Source organism: Ooceraea biroi, chromosome 9, assembly GCF_003672135.1.
Source record: "Ooceraea biroi isolate clonal line C1 chromosome 9, Obir_v5.4, whole genome shotgun sequence".
NCBI classification, from domain to species: Eukaryota; Metazoa; Arthropoda; class Insecta; order Hymenoptera; family Formicidae; genus Ooceraea; species Ooceraea biroi.
Genome location: NC_039514.1, coordinates 10917809 through 10936407, shown reverse-complemented (window position 1 = coordinate 10936407; position 18599 = coordinate 10917809). Strand labels below are relative to the sequence as shown.

The 18599-nt window shown below is 43.1% G+C and overlaps 1 protein-coding gene and 1 long non-coding RNA gene across 5 annotated transcripts in view; both read right to left on the bottom strand.

Annotated features, from left to right (window-relative positions):
* Positions 1–18599, bottom strand: part of LOC105281622 (pleckstrin homology domain-containing family G member 5) — a 116862-nt gene that overhangs the window by 52741 nt on the left and 45522 nt on the right. The window lies entirely within an intron of this gene.
* LOC109611112 lies at positions 42–13952 on the bottom strand. Its single transcript, XR_002193447.2, has 2 exons — positions 13280–13952; positions 42–2072 (listed from the first exon to the last, which is right to left on the bottom strand). It is a non-coding gene; the product is annotated as an uncharacterized LOC109611112 (long non-coding RNA).

Genomic DNA, 18599 nt, shown 5'->3' with positions numbered 1-18599 from the left:
GCCGCGCTGATGGGACGCGTTCGTTGTGAAGAGTTACAATGTTTTTTTTCGAGTCGCGAGAAGTTCCGCGATCACGCGTGCGAGCGTTTCGTTTTTCCTGGCAGTCTGTGACGATTAAGCTGATTGTGGTATAATGCTACGCTCCGTGAAGACTCTCTGACTTCTTGCCTCACGGTACTCGAGCGTCCTACTGATCTTGAAGATACGATATTTCCGCCTAGTGCAGATATCGGAAACGCTGTATGCTCCGCACTCGCAGATCTCCAGGACTTCCTATTTCAGACTCTCATTCGCAGATTCTATCTACTATTCGTACTATGTACAACTGTTAAACAACAAACTCGGTCGAGTGAGTTCTGTTCTCTCTGCTAAAATACGGTAATCGACAGCATGAGAACGTGAGTTTCTCAAGCTTCCGAATACATTCCTCCTTCGATGCTTCGCGCATAAAATCTGTGAACGATTTTTATAGGACCGTTATGCACATGCGATAGCAGTCTTGCCCTAAGAAAGATAAATCTCACCCCTCAGACTTCGACGAGTAATAATATAGTTCCTCTCTGGCGACGAAGGGTAGTGGCTAGGGATTTTCAAAGCGTATTTTTTCGTTGGGCAAACATTTCGCGGAAGTGCTTCTCATCTTTCTCGCTTCGTCCAAGTTCACGTTTCGGAGATTACGGTCGACTATTCGCCACTACCTTCGGCACGTATTCCTTTCATGGCCGTTTCTATGAGATGTCACGTCCCGCGCCTCCAATGGAAGGCTACATTAAGCGTATGTGACAGGTGGTCGCGCGAGTATCGCGATCGGCAGATCGATCCGTCTTATCGATATAAGATTGTCAGCGAGCGAACTTCTTAAACTTCTCGCGTTCCTGTTCGTATTGAGCTTCCGGTGAACATTTACGCGCCACGTGTTACCGCGTTCTGCAGCAATGCTTCGCTCCTTCAACTTCGAGGAGTCTCCTTCGACGTATTCACCTCTGGCTTGCTCGTGGTCTTAAAAAAATGATCAAGATGCTAAAGAGTCTCTACGTTGTAATTGTTCTGACTTGATCTCGAAGAATTTTTTTCGTGATACTGATTACTTTTGATTAATCTCGATACTTAGAGAATCTCATCGTCGCTTGGGAGGTAACGGTTGGAACGGTCGCGTTCGGAATGACAAACTGTTACAAAGTTACTGCGTCTCATTCGTCGAGGGTTCAAGAGCTCGAGGTCGTTATCAGGAATTACGTTTGGTGCTCGAGCCCTTACGGCTCCATCAATCTGCTTCATTAATCTTACCACACTCAGAAACGTATACTTGGTATAAACAGCGCCGGAAGTTATTACGCGTCGATGTTACTCCATTTTCAGACACACCAAACTACGAGGGACACAACGTTGCGTTAAAGTTTGAGAGCAAAATCCGGATTAGCGGTATTCTCGATGTTGCGCCGGTATCGCGTGATCCCAGGTCGCGTGGATCGGTAGCACGCACGGCAACGGTGAGTTGGCTGGTCGAAACTTTAATTGGAGTTCCCGCGCGCGAGGCGAGTTCGGGATTGGATTAAATTCGGGAAAGATTTGCGAGGCAAAGCTCGCCCTCGTGCGGTTCGATCCGATTAAATTTCTCGAGCACACAGTGAATACCCTGCGTTAACACCGCGGATTAATACCATGGCATCTTCGTGCCACGTGGAACGTTACGCTTCGGCTTCAAAAATCGGCTCGCTCGCTCGTGAGAGCTGTTGCCTGTTAATGGCGTGCAAGCGCGAATCAGGCCAAGGGCATCCACGTATCTGGAAGGGTCCGCGAGGTAGGAGGGCTGTTATCCTTCGAGTGATCGATCGGCTCGTTCCAAGGCTCGCCGGAGAAATAACTTGGCGCGATCCTCTGGGTCTTCCCTGTCGAGAAGTCGATCGAATGTTCGCCAATGGCTACCATCCGCTCCTCTTCGATCGCGTGATGCTTGCTTCGCGATTATCTGCTCGTCCCTTGCTTCCGCTCTTTTGATCCACGCTCCCTTCACTGCACGGGAGCGCATTTTTTAATTCGCGGCAACAGCGCGCTGATGTAATGCCTGGTATCTGCATAACGAATTGATCGTGTCTATTAAGAAGTTTTATTACTACTAGCAAAGCAGTGCGCCTGACGCTCAAGATATGCGTGAGCGCAATAAGAAAATCGAGTCTCGTTTTCAATTCTGTGCGTGTGTTTAATAATCTTGCAATTCGCTCGGTAATTAAGTCAGTATTAAGTCCTTATTCCAACGTTCAGTATTTAGTATTCAATATTCATTATCAGAAATTCATATAATTTCGCATTCTTATATTATTTATCCGAATATTCGACAAGTCTAAAGATAAATTTTTTTGAATCAATGATATTTGCATTGATATAATGAAAAGAGGCCAGATAATGCGAGCAGAGATTAATCAGTAGTATTAATGTAATCTCAATATTCCTTCATTATCATACGATAATGCAGGGAATTCATGTTGAACGCCTCAAAGGGCGTTCCGAAGGTATCGATAGGATCAATCGAAAATAGCGCAAAATTCGATTAAAGGATTGCGGTGCGAATTTGCGGGAATATCTTGACGTTACAGCGGGATATGGAAGATGCTAAACCGCTCAAAAACGTAAAACTGTAAAACGTTTTATTGCGCATAAAACTGCCCTGAAGTCCTTTCGCAGGTTTTGCGATTAACTTAAACTCTCCCTCGACAAAAATTGAGAATTCTTTTGCACAACCAAATCCTTCAAGAAAATTGTATTTAAATATTCAGTAGTTATAAATATACGTACAAACGTAGATTAGAGGACTTAAATCCCTTATCCGAAGTGATAATAAATAATGCAAGATAATCTCGAGGCTGTAATGGAACCAAGATTATGGCGGTGGTGTTTGTGGTTCCTATTGTGTAAGATAATTACATTTAAGACATTTATCAGGATTCTGAAAGGGTTCAGCTCAAAGCATATCGTGAATATTATGAATATTCTCGTTTCATTAGATTCAACGTAACGGCTATATCCGATTATCTATAGCGTCATTTTAATATTATTAAATCTCTAAATGCATAGTGCAAACGCCGTAATAAAGCTTCTTGCATTATCCTACTGAAATATTCAATGCATAAGCGCATTATTGGAATTACAGAGGTCGAAGGTAATATATTTATATAAGATAATGCTATAATTAAAAGATATACTTGCGATTATTACGCATCTCATTTAGCTTCCCACACTTTGCGCAGAACAGTATTGAGGAAGTCGAAACTTTCCAGCAAATATTGTATAATCGCAGAAGAACTGAGAAGAAAAAAGGAACAAAGAGGAGAAAATGGAAACGTGCTTCGAATGCAGTGTTCGAATCTAAAATTCAAACTCTGAAGTGTGATTTTGCCTTTCGCATCTCGGGCTGTCGCCTTCGCGAGGGAGAAAAGGGTGCCCACTCGTAGAGACTAATTAATCGAGCGTATGAGCGTTGAATCCAGGTCACTGAACAAGATTCGGCGAGTGAGTTGCACCGGCACGATCTGTTCCTTCTATCCGCGAGATTTAATTGAAGGACCGGAATAGGGGAAGCATCAATGTCAGCGAATACGTCACGTCTTTGCGAAGGTCATGTTCTTTCACTCCGGCATTCTGCGGAATGGCGGATAAAATAAGCGACATTGAGGGACGGCGAACGTTGTATTGAACACGTCGCGAAAATTCAATATACAAAGCCGTGACTGCTCGACATTTCAATAGCAATTTATTCTACAATAGCAGTCAAAAAAAGTAGTAGATGATTTAGAATTTTGTTTAGGAGACAATTCTCATTAATCCCATTAAAATTCGAGGCTCGTGATGTTTTTCGTGCGCGCATCACGCCTGTGCGCCTGTACGACTAAAATTACAATCGCTCGACGTTGTCTTATAAACGTGCTACGGCATTCCGGTCTCAAGAAATAACTCGGGCTTCTTAGAAGGCACGAGTTTTACCCGGAAGTCGCTACAGTCTCGATGCAACGAGGATTCTCTTCTGCAACGAGGGACAATGCGCGGAATTTGCGAGGGAGAACCAAGGCATGCGCGTCCCAACGCCGGGCGTCGATAGGATCAATCGGAAACGGCGACTCAATTAAACGCTCGTCTCAGAATCTCGTAATTACGTACGTGCACAAAAAATAGCTACGCGAGTGATCAACGTGAAATTCCGCGCGAGAATTCGACAAGTGCTGGCGAACGAATGAAACATTCAGCCGGAATGTGAGTTCCGCGAGACAACGAGATGAGCGTTTGCTCACTCGCGTTGAACATCTCCCGACCGGATCTCGGAAAATTTCCAGGATTTGACTTGGCGAAAGAGCGAGAAATTCCACCCACATTACAGCCCTATTTCGGAGTCTACGTTGCCCTTTAACTGTCTCGCCCCCGATTACTCTCGTGCGATGAAAACCAGCTAATGTAACGGATATCGCGGAGCTATTTGTGCAGAGTGGTTTCTTGCTTAAATCGATTCGCATAACCGCCGTCGTTCTCTTATACTGTTCTTTCATGTTCCACCCGAAAGCGTTATGTTAATCTTCCCACTCTGACGTTTGTCGTAATGGATCTCAGAATTTGTAACGTATTCCGAAGAAAGAGGAGGAATCGGATACTTAAATCTTGCAATGCTTTCCTGAATTAAAACGAAACTATAAATTAAAAAATTAATATTATTTATAAATAGATTTCTTTATATCCTCCATTTTCATAGCTCCATCAAGATTTCTGGATGTCACGAAATTCTCCGATAAATTGGAGTTTATTTCGTAATTTCGAGTGAAAACTGTTATTTACCCAGTCCGCGGTAATTATTGCATAACTGATACCACCGTACGTAACGTAATTACGTCGTGCAAGCTAGTTAAGGAAATCCGATCGGCCTGTCGGTTTGAACGTTCCGGAAAGCACGAGCGTCGTTCGAAGCCGGGTTATCCTGCAGCTATTTCCCGATATTTACATTTGAGATTAAATCATCAGCCGGCCGGTCTCGACTTCAAAAGCCAGCCAACCCGCAGGTCCGGATCCCTTTTAACGGCTCGATGCAACCCACTTCTGTCAGTCCACAGTGACGTGACTCTCATGTTGCTTTTTCATGCCATTAGTCGGTCACGCGGAGGAGCGATTAGAGACCCCGGAAAGAAAACGCAAGAGCCCCTTAAAGAGCCTGCTTTTTTGCGCGCGACGATCCGCTCGCGGGGGCGAATCAAATTGATGAGACATTGCTCGTGATGAAAAGCATCGATGCTACGATTTTCGTGCGTTTGCCCTGTGATGAGGCCTCCTTCTAAAGGGGAAAAAGGAGAAAACATGTAGTCGTAATCGCATGATGAATTGCAGATCTTCTTGCGCCACTGTGTCTTGTATCAGTGAAATTGTGATTTATTAAGAAAAGTCTGATACCAGGAGAGGCCTCGTTAATGGTGGATTTTTTTTCATGAGGTGGATTTTTCAAAGCAGCGATGGACTTCGGAGAAAGTCACGATTCGTTACGCTGTCATCGGGAAAGATGAGAAGCGGTTAACACGCAATTTCCGAGACGCGTATTCGCGCGAAAAAAATTCCTCGTGCCTGAATAAACGTCCATCACACGCGCTAGCGATGTCAATCTTAACATCGTTGAGGATCCCTCCATTGAAAGTCGATCATTAAAGTCACATCGTGCTGCGTCCGTCCACTGCATTGTCGCGAAATGTCACGTGAAATGTCAGCCCGCTTTCAAATATTATATATTCGCTTGACAATAATTAATTGCATTCTCCTTCCACGGTATCAATTTTAAACGCGGATTTTTACCCAAATTATTGGAATTATTAATTACTTGTTTTCTTTTATCACTGCACTCTCGATCTCATTATCGATTGCTATTGAAATCGATTTTAAACAAATTAAAATTCCAATTATAAATGAAATTTCTATCTTCTTAATCAATACACGTTTTTCTATCTCTTTAAGTAACACCGACTTGCAAGAAGAAACTGTGCACGTGATTATTTGGAGGAGTTATTCTTCCGGAAGGAGCGTTCCTCAAGATGTGCAGTCTCCCACATAGAGTCCGTAATTTCGCGTTTAACGTTCAGAATTTACTATCCGCGCGGAACCGCCAAAATCCCCTGAAGGGCTTGACGGACAAAGGGGAACTCGATTTCGAGCAAATGGGTTGCGCCTTGCGCGCGCGAAAAGCGAGCGTCCGTCCTGTTTCTGCGGCGAGGAAAAAAGGGATACGTGATTTCCTTTCAGCAGAAACGAGCTACGTTACGCGAGACTTTCTTCTTCCGGGTTCTAGCATGCTTTGACTCGGCGACCCTTTGTGAACAGCGAGCATCGACAGTCATTACGGAACGACACCGGGACGTTGATCAATCACACGAGACTCATGGCGAGAAAAAAGAATCTCGAATCTCATCAAGATGCACTTTTCTCCCCAAATCCCATAATAATCCCATAAATCCCATTTCCTCATCTCATGATATTTTCGGAGCAAAAAGAAAGGATTGCAGATACCACTTGTCACGAAGGAAAATCCAGGCGGCCCAACGATGAAGAATGAATGTATCGATCATGTCATCGGTGACACTTCTATCACGCTCGTTCCTTAATTAGCTTTCTGTCTGGCCTCTGCCGAATTCGCTACCCCCTCTGTAAGCTGAGCTTTATTGCAGCTCGATATAATCCGTAACTATACGTAACTATACATATTTCGTAAATTATTGATTTTCTAATTGCCTCGCAGTAATTAACTGCGCGTAACCGCAACCGAATTTAAGCAAGTTCACCGAGACATGGTACAAGATACATCGGCATGCCGATTGCATGATGTTGCACAAAGGGCTGTTCCAGTTACTTTCGATTACTGAATTTTTGCGATTAATCGCACCGTTCTGTTTTGCATTTCTCTCTTTGATGGACAAGTAATTCGACCGTGCGCGCTTTTGCTACGAGAATCAGAAGTCAGAGAAGTCAGTCTCATCGATCATCGCCATTCGAATCTAATTCCAGACTCACGTAGAAATTTCGTCTCTCTCTCTCTCTCTCTCTCTCTCTCTCTCGCAGAAAGGGGAAAAGGTGATTTTGCAATTAACTTTTTATAGTCAGTCAAATTTCGTTTCGCGAAATCTTTTGCGGTCCTTGGCTGCCGAACGATGGTATTGGAGAACTAACTTTGATCACTTCGTTGCTTTATCGGCGTTATGTCAAAGCGGGCAACCGCGACAGATTGTCAATCTCGATCGTGATGCGATCGGATCATGGACACGTTCTTGAAGTTATTCTCTCTGTCAATACCATTTGATTTCGGTTTCTCATGAGGGACAATTTTGTGAAATGAATATTCCTGCATCCGAAAGTGAAATAATGATAAAAGATCGAAGCTCGGCTCGGCAGTCTGGGACCTCGTCCAATTAGCACGCAATAAACGAGCGCTAGTACTTCCATCTTCACGGCGCGGTCGATTATTAAGCGTGCCGTTGCATGTTATTACTCGTATAGCTCAAGTGAACAATCAGGTACTGCGGTAACATGTGTGTGTATGGGTGTGTGTGTGTGTGTGTGTGAGAGAGAGAGGTATCCGAAGCACTCTTAAAATGAAACCGAAACGCGCTTACTGTATTGCAATGCATGCAATATCGATAGTATAATAAAACTCATCAAATAAACTGTTGTTAATGAAAGTGATAATATTCTTTGAAAATTGCAAACATGAGTGGTTATTATTTCGAATAACGTATTGATTACGTAATATATTATACTCACAACCCGTTGAATCCGTTATTAATTTCCAGTATTGCTAGCCAGTCGTGCCTCCGTAAATTAAAGTCTCGGACTAATTGTACGATATTTATGACTAAAACAGAGATCCCATGTAAAGTGAATGTGCAATTCGAGCGTGGATATAACAGAGGACTTTCCACGCGAGCTGTTCTTTCTCCTCGAAAAATTCGTACGCGAACTTTCGACACCTTCAGTAGCCGCGCGATCAATTCTCACGAAACAACCGGCTGTTTTCTCGTTTCGCTCGATTGGTGATTAATCTAGCGTACGCTAACCCACGATACTTCTCACATGGAAGTCCGCAGTGTCGTACTTTTTCGCGTACGACCTGTTCGAAACCTGCTAGCGAACAAATTTACTTCTATCGATCCGCACTGAACGTAACCAACTTCGAGAGCTGGAAATCTTACGAAACTGTTACAAGATTGACGTTGTAGAAGTAGCATTAGTAAAGGTATTTTTTTCGTCATATCTAGTTTTCGTTATTTCTAAAAATGCATGAATTTTTAATTAAAAACCCTTTTCTAATTTTAATTAAAAAAGTGTGCCTTTTGTTATGGTGACTTTCGCAACTTGATAAGTGTCTCATCTCAAAGTTGCGTCTTAAGTTCATAAAAGTATCTTTGAGGCACGGTTTCATAACATCGTAATATATCTGAGACTGTTCTGAGAGATGTAACAGTAATGTATACAGTAGTAGCACAGTATTTTGCGAAACGCCCCGAGGTTAAATTAGATAAAACTGAGAGGATACATTTCGCAAAATTAAAAACCTCCTATGTTAACAAAAATATTTTTTTACACCGTTGAGAGTCAACACTGGACGTAAGATCGCATGATTCGTCGTGAGCAGACACGCCTCACAGCGCAATAAATGAGTCATTACTAGAGGGAATTGCGCGGGCATACGTGGCCGCGTGGTTTCCCATAAAAGACACGGATACGGGTAGAGTTCTGGGAACGCGTATGCTCGTGGTGAGTAACATCCGGTGGATATAAAATCGCGATCGTTACGCGAGACGTAAGTGCGCGAAACATACGACGTAAAACATCGAGAAGAATTGAGAAGATCGCAATTTGAGACCAACTGTTGTATCGCATTCGTGAATGGTCAGTTAAGTCCACATGAAAACACTGAATCGAAGTGAAATTGTTAAATTAATATTGCACTCGGGCCTCTAATTAATGTTACATTAACGTTGTACCGCGTTATTAAATCCGCCGTAGCGGAGAGGTGCATTATTCGGCGCGATTTATTGTAATTCTGCGCGTGTGTTGAAATATATTTCTTGCGAAAATTTGCCGAATTACGTTGTATCGAAATCGCGGCGTGGTGTGCCGCATTATGACGGAAGAGAGAAAGAGAGACGTCACAACGCAGAGTGACGGAGAGAATCGAAATTGCGGTCCATGCAATGACCGCACTGAATACGCGGCGCGCCGGCGGGTAATAGAAGGACAATACGATACGAGATTGAGTGCCGGAACTCGGAGCAGGCATAAATCAGTTTTCGATATCGCGAAACATCCAATATCCACCGCCCCGTAAAAATGCGATGTCGTCGCTTACATAGTATGTCGGGGTGTGTCGCGTCCGATCCGCTGGCGGATAGAATATGCGCATCGCTACGAATTACGCGTGAAACCGATTAGATATCACATTTCTGTTTATCCATTCCATTCATCCCGCGCGATATTTCCGTTGACAAAAGCCCTCGCGGGCTTTTCTGATTGGAGGAATACACCGTTCGAGAAAAATCACCAAGAAAAATCCACATTGACGTGCATTGTGGTTTTTCTTCTTTCTCTTTGGAGCGATTTTTACGCTCTCCATGCGACAACTGATCGGATGTTTCGACGTGACAAGCGAGATTGCATCACGAGGATTTGATGATCGCGGCAAGAGAAATTGCGAGAGTATCGGTACCGGGCGACGTCGTAAACTTCCGCAATCCAATATGATCTTGAGTAGATATTTGCGGCGGTGAGAGTGAACGACGCATTTCCGCAATTTGTCCGCCTTGAAAGGCACGGCGGAAGCGCGTCCTGCGGAGCCACGAAAGTTATGGGTCGCAGCTTAAAATGCAATTTTCCGCAACCTTCAACTCGCATTACTTCGATACCGCGATGAACGCTCGACACGCAATCCCGTTGCCCGACGATACCTAGCGATGCGAAATCACTCACGACAACTGCAAAATTATCTGTTCTCGAGCGGTGATTCTTCCGCCCCATCGATATACCTGTGGCGTATCATCCCTCGCAAAAGCAGAAAGTTGCTCCCGAGCAGAAAGATTCCTTCCTACGTAATAAGACTCTTCCTTTCGAGAAAAACCATTTTCTTAGGCGTGCATATTAATTCGGTCCTTTTATTCAAGAAATTGAGTCTTTATTACAAGAAAACAATAAATGTGTCAATCTTCACGATATTCGTCATTGTTTTCTAATACTTTTCTCCATCTATAGAGCAGCTGACGAATTTTCTTTCGAAAAAAAAGTAAATAAAGGCTCAATTTATTCAAACAAAAGCACCGAATTAAGTTGCATACCTAATAATTTTCTCGAAGACTTCAGAGTTCGAAGGCGAGCAGAACACACGATACATATCAGGCGTGACAAGCTCCGCTCATCTCCGCTACGTCTACCAGCGATCTTCGCGAGCGGGACGAAAATTACAAGCAGATAGTATTGTCATACTTGCGCGGCTTCTCTCGCGGCTTCTCTCGCACAAGAAGATTGTATTTCCGTAATTGTAATAATATCAGTTACGTTGAGGTAGGCGAGCTCGCGCGAGTTTTCGTGAAATTGATAGCCTGTGCAGGAACACAAACAATAGCAACGCGAGCCAGTTCGCTGCCAAGCGGTACCAACCTAGTGGATTCGTGATCGAATGCAACCAGCTGGGCTGGTTGCGGCCCACGACTCTATAGCGGCGCGAATGCGCGGATCGATAGCTCGCGCTCGATCGAAGCGAGCGGTCGGCGCGTTTCGCCGCCGCAGAAAACTCTTAAGTTCTTAACTTATGCAGCAGTATGTCGTACGCAGTTCATTTCTACTTGCCGACGTGCTGTCTGTCGCGTCGCGGTCGTCATATGTGACGGAACAGTGCGTTACGGTATTACTATCGATATTATAAAGGTATTGCCTGTGTCCGCCGTGAACTCTTCGCGCTAATGTTCGAAGTCAACTCCTTCGGAAGAATGGCAATTATGAAATACAATAATGTGGGTGTTGGCGTTAAGTTCATATCAGACTACGTTCAATATTGACACTGCGATTTAGAGATTGAGATTTGATCGACCTAAATTGTAACAGAGGCAACGTTTTGATTAGTCAAATCCGATGTCTAACTCGCACCTCAGTCTAATGCGTAGCCTAATATGCAGCCTGACATACATCTGAGCGGTAGAATTACGTTCTCTATTTGCTCTGCTATTTTAACTCATTGTATTAAAGATATAACTTCTCTAGGGTGAACACAAAATAAAATTTACGTAGCATAACATTTCATTGAAGTTATATTACATCGTGCGTAAGTTCTTGTCGATTTTGCAATTTTTCTTTATTGAAATGAAACAATCGATCAATCAATCAAAGTATTTTCCATCATTTTCTATGATCTTTTTCTCATCTTTCCGGCAACATGCGAATATCATGTCGAAAGGAATCATCTTTTGAGGTGATTCATTCATTGACTCATCTGCAAGAACTTATGCATCTAGTATTTAGCCCATTTAGTCCATTTAGGCTACTTCATGAATGATGATTGTCCTCAGCGTTGGAAGCGAAATGGTTGAAAAAGATCATTTTGCAGAAGCAAAGTCGTCAAAAAAACTTATATGATAGTTACGAAAACAGAGTTTGATGGAAATTGAAGAAGTTTTTGGACACAATGAGAAGGATTCGAAAAGTTGTTGCGACGAATATCCAGCCAGTACTTGCGCAACGTTTGCGCAAGCTATAGATATGTATAGGCCATACTATGTCGCGCGAAGAAGGAAAATCCAAAACTCGAAAATTCGAGCGGTATTACAACGAAGGAAAAGCTAGATTGACATCAATTGACAATTCCATTTGATCGTTCGTACGAACCGTGCGGACATCATATCGAATCGTTACATCCACGCGCGATTACTGAGAATGGCAAAAAAGATTCGGGTTATCGGCAAAATCTAATGCGAGCGAGCGGGGCTTAACTGTGTGCATTCACGCATCGTAATCCGCTATTGTATGTGCGGTGACTAAATTATAAAAAACGCGAGCGCGCGGAAATTTGCGGATTAAGGGCGGCACGTAATTCTGACAGTTAAATTTATATTTCAATGTTGCATCCAGCCTTCTCATGCCCCCCTTTCAGCTATGGCCTTCCCTTTCCGCACTTCCAGCTGACGAACATCCGCACAAAATGTCCGCACGAATAATTAAGCCACCGTCCAGTGAGTTGGAGCCTTTTCGCGCGTAAAGCTTTACGATCGCGCGTGTGATCGTCGACGAGCTACTCACGTTCTGGAAATATTTCTTCAACGCGAATAAAAGGAGAACTGTGCGTAGCAAAATACCAACCAGGCATGGGGAATATTACATCTTTTTCGCTCTCTCTTTCAGTCTAGCGCATAAAAAGCAACATAGATTAAACTTCCGTGCGTTCGTGCAGTAGAACTGTTTACGTAGAAAATGTATTTATTTAGCCAGTACTTTTCAATAGACAACTTCACGCTTTGTGTAAAACCCCTTTGTAAGCATTTTGAATAAACCATTACTATTTATAAGAGCGTAACATGTTTAAGGTAAAATTATTGAATACATGTTCATAATATTCTCTTATTTTTTTCTTCTACTAGTGTGTGTTTTATTAAATTATTAATATTTTTAGTATCGAATAAAATTTATGCAGGTTATTTTTAATGGCTAATGTAATAGTTAATACATATGGACTTATCCCTTTTTTATCAATAATATCGATATCGCCTGTTTGATAATAGCATCTAGTTTTTACTCCGAATCAGCAAATATTATGTTAATATCTTTTAGCTTTAGTCAAGTAATTACCGGTTATTTACAATTAATAAGCCATGAAATGGTATGGTAAATATTTACAATAAATTGCGAATCATTTATTGGAAATATTGACTGTACATTTATAGAAACATCATACTAACAAATATAAAATGCATGTAGATAAACCATTTATATGCGAAAATCATATTCCTATATGAAACTAACAATGAACGTGCAAAAATTAAAAAGCATGAAACTTTTGTCCGGTTCCTGAAAAATCTGTTTTATTCATTTTGAATTACCCGAGGGATATTTCAATATCACGATATTTTTCAGCCATCGCTCATTAATTCTCAGTATTGATCGCTGATGTGTCAATCAACATTTTTAATGTCCCCCCTCCCTCTTCCCTCCAACCCTTTGGAACGGGAGACTCGATTTTCGATATCGTGAATCAGGCGCGCTTACGCAAACACAGACGAGAAATTACCTTCGATCTTCGGCAACGGCAACATTCTAGCAGTGGAATATTCGTTTCACGTCCGGTAATTCTTTCTCGCGATGCTCGGCGAGGCTTTCCTCTCTCGCAAGCTCTCCCTCTTCCGAACTATTCAATTCGTAATTCTCTTACTACAATTGCTTCGTGTATTTCCACATTTTTCGTGAATACACTTGCGATATAATCTGCGACAGTCCTTTGGCGCTTTCTCAGCTTCCTTTTCTCAGCTCCCCTTATGCGCAATCGACTCTCGATCGCGTCTTCACCCCTTAACAAGATCACTTTTCTCTGAATCGCGGTTCAGCGGAGTTGATAATTCTCGGCCACGTAAGTCGAATCTCTCCTTCTTCCATCAATCTTTCGTGCTCCCTTTCTTTCGCTGTGTATGTACTTCTTCTCTCTTTTCTTCTGTCTTGAAAAGATCAACAAGATCGGTTCTTCCGGAGTATCGCTCAAGCGAGTTCGATCTTTCCTCCGATCCCTCGTCAACCGATGATCGTCTCGGTAAATTCCACGACTTCCGATCAAATCCTCTGATGAGACGAGCTTCTGGTGGCTGTTTTACGGATCCCGTTTAAGCTTCACACGAGGGCGAGGGGCGGCGTCGATCCTACCAGCGTTAGGTCGCGCGTCGCACTGAAGGGAGAATCCGAGGAGAGAGCGCCGGCTCTCTCCACGGTCGACATTTCGAACAAAGCCACCTACCCCGCCGGCCGATCGGCCTAGCGTCAAGCAGATGCGCGAGCGCCGCCGGAAAACTACCCCCTCTGCAAGTGGGTGCAGGCAGCCCGCCAGGAGGACGTACCGTGCGAATCCGCGCGTATCTGCTACTTGATATCCGAGGCTCATAAATCGTGAGGAAGCATTTCTTTTATCGTTTTGGTCGAAGATTAGCGGAGTGTCGATATATGTGATCGATATCTTCTTATAAGAATCTCTTTTTGTTAGCACGACGTTCTTGTTCTTTATATTCGAATCTTCTCTTTTCGTTCCGCGTGCACTGATGACTTAACTCGCGCAGACAAGACATGTTTAAATATTACAAGTTAGGAATTTTAAATGAAATACGCAGTCCAAATTATGATACAGTGAACCAAACGAAACACTCTATTAAATGATACTCTACCAAAATTTCTTTCGAATCAATGCATCCAATTTCATCGCGTGTAATTCTTTTTCCGAAAGTCCTTTTTTGATGTATAAAGTACTCCTCTCACAGTTCCGTATCGTGTTTTTGATTGCAACGTAGTTCGAAATATATGCAACATATGTGCGATATGGAAAAATTTTATTGCACAAAGCAGCGTTTCCTGGAAGAGAATATTTTCATTACGAACGTTGAGGCAATCAAACCAGGCGATGGTATCAATAGAACGTGATGCGTTTGATTTGCATGATTCGTTTGAAGATACATGTATGACGATACGCGCCCCGAAGAAATTAATTCTCGTCGAACATCTCTCTCTCTGCGAAAAGTATTATAAATCATTCCTTTGACTGTACTTTTCTGCTTTTCACATTAAAGCAAAAAACTATGATAAAATCGGAATAAAACCGTTTGTCGCCATTATGTGCGTTGAAAACTCGAGTAGAGACAAAGATAGGCCTTCGATCACGTCGTTATCCCATTTTCCGACTGTTTATTTGCAGGGAGAATTATTGGAAGAACGCGCTACTCCGCGAAACGTAATACATTAATAAAACGTATTACATTGTCGTATAATCGGGTAGAGGTACCCTCTCTTACGCTGTCGATTACATCAAAGCGCTGACTCGGTGCCTTTGGATAATATCAACCAGTATCGCTTATCCGTCTATGGTTCATATAATCTATTTAGGTTACTAAATAGTGCGGAGTAACGCTTCGAACATATGCGTTGGAGGCTGTGTAATCCTTTGTCTGTGCTTGACAAGTACGATAATACCATAGTGGAACCGATAGGACTGTAATGGCCGTCGCAAAAGAGATCGGGGAGTAAGCTCGTTCGCGATCATTATCACTGGAGTCGATGAGATATTCGCGATGACATCTCCATATTATAAATAATCTCTCTCTCTCTCTCTCTCGTGGCTCATTGAATTGTTTATGTTATACTTTTTATTTTCTCACGTCACGAGATTTCATTCCAAATGCGTACAGAGAGTTTTTGAATTTAATCGAAATTCTGCAATAACACTGACAGAGATATGAAAGTGATTTCTCTTGACGAAAAGATGATTGGCGTTATTAATATTGCGCAAAACGGCACGTTTTGCTGAAACTCGAGAATCGCTCGCTCATGAAGAGATACAGATGCGACGCTGGATGAAGATGCTTTTTGACGCAATACGTCTCGTTATTGGATAACGCCATCTCTCTGGACACCATTACACGTCACGGTGGAAGCTTTCGCGAGGTAAACTCGCAGGCTCGATTTTGCCAGCCTCGCGCGATACAAATGGATCTGAGCGGATAGGAGCACGTATTGCGGGACGTGCACTCTCTTTAGAGTGCCGTCTCCCGCTTCATTTTTCGAGCGAGCTTTTGGCAGCGAACGCTGCAAATGGAGCAACAATTGCCGGCCCGAGACGCGTCGAGAAACCCAGTAACGACGAAGTCGTTTACGACACTCATGATCTAACGTCACGCGGGCTTTCAGCGATTTAGCGAGCGTATTGGCGCGCGTACATTGAGACTTCTCGAGCGATCAGAAGATAGAAGAGAAATATGCACGCTCATCCCTCTAGTCGCATCTCTCCGCGTTTTACACAGAGCGCATTCCGGCGGTTTCCGGCGGTGAGACCGCACGATCGCACGATCGCGATTAACCCTTCCTTCCTCCATCCCCGATTCCGATATCGTATAATCGTGGTCGTGAATGGCATCGTTACCGCAACTAACGTTCGCGTGATCGGCAGAAAGAGGAAGAGGAGGGAGAAAAAATATTATCAGGGTGAGACGTGGCGAGACGCTCCGCACAAATTTATGCCACTATTAGGCGGGATTAGAAGATACGACGGGGGCGCGCGCGTAACGATAAATTCTCCTTTTCTTCCTGTCCAGCGGCCCACCCGGTGGTTCGTATTTAACGTATCGGCCGGAGCGGATCGAGCAGTCGATCGACTTCTCTCTCAGGGGTAGTGGTCGCAGTTGGATCAGACACGCGCGCGACTACAGGCCATTATCGGCACGCGGTAGTTACGGCCGATGAATAATCTACCGCGAGAAATTGATGTAAGAGCACTGGAGTGACCTTTTCCCTTCTTTTTTTTTACGCCGCTTCTCGCCGCTTGTCGATGCCCGCGTCACTGAAGCTTCATCCCCTACCTATTCCACCCTGCAATCATCATTTCCCCTTTCGATCAATCATTTCGCGCTATCTTCTTATTACATTCTGTCGTCATGCGAGATTCTATTTAAGATATGTGATGAGGTAAATATATCTCATTTCGCGGAAAAGCGAATAGAAGCGAGCAAAACCTCACATTCACCATTAATTCCGAACGAGTAATTCAATATTCCTTCGACGTCCTCAAAGGCATCGATGTTCATAGATCGAAGAACATCGTTGCAAATATTTATCATTCCTCCCGGTGAATTTATCAAAATTTTACTTTGAGAGAGAGGAAATATCGACATCAGAGAATAGCATAGTAACTTGTGCGAACCACAGAGTTAACACCGAAACGAAGAAAACTGAGTGAGGAAGTACTGTACGAAGTACGAGTGACTGGTAAGATCGTCAAATAAAAATGCTAGGAAGAGAAAGAGAAGAAGTTAGGGAAAGAAGTTAGAGAAAGAAAAAGAAAGAGAGAAAGATAGAAGAGCGATCTTGAAAAGCTCGGGGAGAGCAGATAGAAAACATTTTCGGATGACACTTCTATTACGGGAACGCGAGAAATCCGTCCCCGCGGGCAGTCTGGGGTCAGCGCGAAGGAAAAGAAAAGGAAAAACGAGATCTGAAAGAAATGTAGGGGAGAGAAGAGAATAGAATATAAAGAAACGGAAGGACGACAGACAGATCTTCGAAAAGAAACGAAGATGAGAAAGAGTCGCAGTGACAGATTTACACGAGCAGGAGCTCTCAATCGGGAATATCATTAGGGCTCTATAAGTTCACGATTCGTTAGAAGAACAAGCTATCCAATGCGTACATGTGTGTGTGTGTATGACTGCTAGCAGGATGATGACAGCACGACAGCAAATTGCCATGTAATTGTGAATCAACGCTATGAATGATACAAAAATCAACAATGATATGAGCAACGATGCAGATCATTCAGAAAACGCTGATAAGATCGATTTGGACAGCTGCATTCGGATCGCTCGCTGACGAATATGCTGCCATGGAAATGCGGAACATAGTTCTTACTTTTATTTCCTCTCACGCTGCACCGTCCTTCCTCTCACGGACCGGCAGTAAATCTCGCGACGCTCATCTATCGCTCTGAGTCCAAGGCACTGAGATCTTCGCTCGATCCACTAGATACTCGACTCAACTATTGACTTCCGTGTGTGTCTGTTCTGGTCCGCAAGCAGGAGAAGGTCGGATCTGTCGTGGAAGGGCGCGCGAGCGAGTTGGTGACCTTTGCTTATCGCTTCGTGGAGATTGACCTTTGTAATTATGCCGATCGATCGGTCAAGCCCTACTATCTCGATCGTACGTGATGACAATTTAATTAAGATGGACATTGTTTTCAATTGGGGGAGGCCCTGCGTGTATATTTCCGTATATACTTTCACATACGTACACAACTATGTGTGATTCAAACAAGAAAAGTGGATTTTGATAATTACATTCATGGAAGCGAGCCGCTCGAATTAAACGAGTTGGGATGATCGGGCGAGTTTACGCATAGCGTTTTATAAATACGATATGATTGTAGAATTCTTTGGTGCATTGCATTTTTAAATAATAATATTTAAGAGACAGATAAATAATTAATTATGCAAATTGAAACAAATTTTCTTGACGTTATTCGATAACGAGAAATTATGTATACGCATGTAATATGTAAATATCGTACGCGTGCATTAATTTCATATCTCACAAAAGAAACTTATATTATTCAGCGTCCGCATGCGACGCAAATTTGGCACACCTGGCGATTCGTATATGCAGCACGTAGATACGTATATTAATTAGACATTTATATTCCCAGCTTGATTAGGAAAATTCCCAGAATTTTCCAAAAAAGTCTTTTGTTTCTTTTTCAGCGAGTCGAAATAACGATCGCAACAATAATAACAGCTTTCGCAAGCTTGCTCCACACCGCGGGCATAGCTAACGGATCATCATTTTTATCAAAGTACTAGTAAAGCAAAGCTCTT